Here is a 3,489-nt window from a genome sequence, read left to right on the forward strand (position 1 = left end):
CTCTCTCTCTCTCTCTCTCTCTCTCTCTCTCTCTCTCTCTCTCTCTCACTATTATTTATTTAAAAGCTAGAACTAGTGAAATTTCTCCCATTTCCATTGCCATATTGACTAATGTTATCATTATTCAGGTCTTGTTTGGGCAGCAATATTGTAAAGATTTCATGAATGCCATTTTTCTTTTATATCTAGAAGGCACTGTCTTACAGAAGACATCATGATCCCTTGACTCGTTCTGCTTTTTCTGTGATGTTCTGTGAGCCATAAGCCCAGGGGTTGCACTATAGATGTACAAATTGGGGTTGTATATCCCATTGTCACTTATTCTTTTCACTTTGATCAATACTTGCTATAATTTTCATTTGCCTCAAAAAGAAGCTCCTTTAATGAGGTGTGAGAATTATGTGTGGCTATAAGGATCTGTGTTTGGAAAACTGCTGAGGTCCCATGTCAGCATGAGGAGAAGGGTCCTGAAAGAGGGGAGGGAGGATAGGAGTGGTGCTGACTCAATAATAATTCGGAGCCAATAGTGGATGCAGTTGTCAGTTCAAGTACTTTCATTACCAGAAGATTCTCATCATTCTTTCTTTTCTTTTTTTCCTTCTTCTTACTTCTTTCTACACATTATTTTGAATTCTCCCCTTTTGATACTTTTTCCCTTTTTCTTCTTTTATCTTCTCATTCTTTGGCCTAATCCTTGTCAGAAAGCCTGAACCCAGACTTCTATTTAATACATGTTGTGGTAATATTTTAAAACAGCAGCACTCTATCTGGCTTGTTCTTAATCAGCCACCATCTTCCTGACTAGGCTAGGTCTGTGGCCACAAGAGGCGGCTGTGTATTCTCACTGCTGCTCAGCTCAGGCTGCCAGCTCAGGGGGCCAGAGATACTAGCCCTGCCATCCTCGAGATCCCAGCATGGGAGACAATATCCAAATTAACAAAATCAGAAATGAAAAGGGAGATATAACAACAGAAACTGAGGAAATTTAAAAATAAATCATCAGATTCTACCACAAAAGCTTATATTGAAAAAAAAAAAAAACACTGGAAAATCTGGATGAAATGGACAATTTTCTAGCTAGATACCAGGTACCAAAGTTAAACCAGGAGCAAATAAACCACCTAAACAGTCTCATAACCCCTAAAGAAATAGAAGCAGTCATTAAATGTCTCCCAACCAAAAAAAAAACAAAAAACAAAAAAACAAAAAAAAACAACCCAGGACCAGATGAGTTTAGTGCAGAATTCTATCAAACCTTCAAAGAAGACCTAATAACAATACTCTTCAAATTATTCCACAAAATAGAAACAGAAGGGACATTATCCAATTCGTTCTAAGAAGCTATAATTATGCTAATACAAAAAACACATGAAGACCCAAAAAAGAAAGAGAACTTCAGAACAGTTTCCCTTATGAATATTGATGCGAGGGTGGCCAGAGCACCAGAGTGGCCACTTGGGGGTCGCCCAGCAGCAGGTGCTGTGCGTGAGCCGTGTCCCTCCTCTCGGATTTGGGGAGCTTGGAGCTGGCCAGGTGGTAAATGCGAGGGAAGCAGGAGGACATCTGTCGCACCTATTCCGTCCCCTTCTCCCCAGTGGTCCTCCCGGAGCTCCAGGAAGTCCTCGAGTCCGGGCCCAGCAGAAAGGAGGCCAGGAGAGACCTTGTCCCAGGCCTTCCTCACTACGCATAGGCAATTCCACTATCCAGCAGCGTCTACTGCACTCTTAGAAATGCAGCGTCTGGAGCCTCCCTCCAGACCCTCTGAGTAAGAAGCCACATCGTAAGATCCCCAGGACACTCTCTACCATGGAATCCATCTCCATGATGGACAGCCCTAAGAGTCTGGCGCTTTTTTTGCCTAATGGCATAAATGGTATCAAAGATGCAAGGAAGGTCACTGTAGGTGTGATAGGAAGTGGGGATTCTGCCAAATCTCTGACCATTCAGCTTATAAGGTGTGGCTATCATGTGGTCATAGGAAGCAGAAATCCTAAGTTTGCATCTGAATTTTTTCCTCACGTGGTAGATGTCACTCATCATGAAGATGCTTTCACAAAAACAAATATAATATTTGTGGCTATCCATAGAGAATTTTACACCTCCCTGTGGGACCTGAGATACCTGCTTGTGGGCAAAATCCTCATTGACGTGAGTAACAACATGAGAGTAAACCAGTACCCAGAATCCAATGCAGAGTACCTGGTTTCATTATTCCCGGATTCCTTGATTGTCAAAGGATTTATTGTGATCTCAGCTTGGGCACTTCAGTTAGGTCCCAAGGATGCCAGCCGCCAGGTTTATATATGCAGCAATAATATCCAAGCTCGACAATAGGTTATTGAGCTCGTCCGTCAGTTGAATTTTATTCCTGCTGACTTGGGATCTTTATCATCAGTCAAGGAGATTGAAAACTTACCCCTGTGACTGTTCACCCTCTGGAGGGGGCCAGTGGTAATAGCCATAAGCTTGGCCACATTTTTCTTTCTTTATTCCTTTGTCAGAGATGTGATACATCCATATGCCAGGAACCAGCAGAGTGACTTTTACAAAATTCCTATTGAGATTGTGAACAAAACCTTGCCTATAGTCAGCATCACCCTGCTGTCCCTGGTGTAACTGGCGGGCCTCCTGGCAGCTGCCTATCAGCTCTATTACAGCACTAAGTACCGTAGATTTCCACCGAGGTTGGATACCTGGTTATAGTGCAAGAAACAGCTGGGATTACTGAGCTTTTTCTTCGATGTTGTTCATGTCGCCTACAGCCTCTGCTTACCGATGAGGAGATCAGAAAGATACCTGTTTCTCAACATGGCTTATCAGCAGGTTCATGCAAATATTGAAAATGCTTGGAATGAAGAAGAGGTTTGGAGGATCGAAATGTACATCTCCTTTGGCATCATGAGCCTGAGCTTACTGTCCCTGCTGGCAGTCACTTCTATCCCTTCAGTGAGCAACGCTTTAAACTGGAGGGAGTTCAGTTTTATTCAGTCTACACTTGGCTACATCGCCCTGCTCATCACGACCTTTCACGTGTTAATCTACGGATGGAAGCGCGCGTTTGCAGAAGAGTACTACCGCTTTTACACACCACCAAACTTCGTTCTTGCCCTTGTTTTGCCCTCCATTGTAATTCTGGGTAAGATGATGCTACTCCTCCCGTGCATAAGCCAAAAGTTAAAACGAATTAAAAAGGGCTAGGAAAAAAGCCAGTTTCTAGAGGAAGGCATGGGAGGAGCAGTTCCTCATCTGTCCCCAGAGTGGATCATAGTGATGTGATGACAAGAGGTGCTCGCGGATGGAAGCCACTCACACTTCCATCCATGCCATTACTTTAAGCCCTTACCGAGAGATCCGTATTAACATACTGTCAATTGGCGGCAGTCTGAAATCTGAAGTGAGATTTCAGCGGGGCGGGGGGAGAGAGAGAAAGAGAGAGAGAGAGAGAGAGAGAGAGAGAGAGAGAGAGAGAGAGAGAGAGAGAGAGAGAGA

General features: G+C 43.6%; 1 pseudogene; it reads left to right on the plus strand.

The window, feature by feature from the left end:
• The first annotated feature begins 1,806 nt into the window (after positions 1-1,806).
• LOC114626278 lies at positions 1,807-3,276 on the plus strand (annotated as a pseudogene).
• Positions 3,277-3,489: the final 213 nt, after the last annotated feature.

Source organism: Grammomys surdaster, unplaced genomic scaffold (genome assembly GCF_004785775.1).
Source record: "Grammomys surdaster isolate TR1022 unplaced genomic scaffold, NIH_TR_1.0 232, whole genome shotgun sequence".
Lineage (NCBI taxonomy): Eukaryota > Metazoa > Chordata > Mammalia > Rodentia > Muridae > Grammomys > Grammomys surdaster.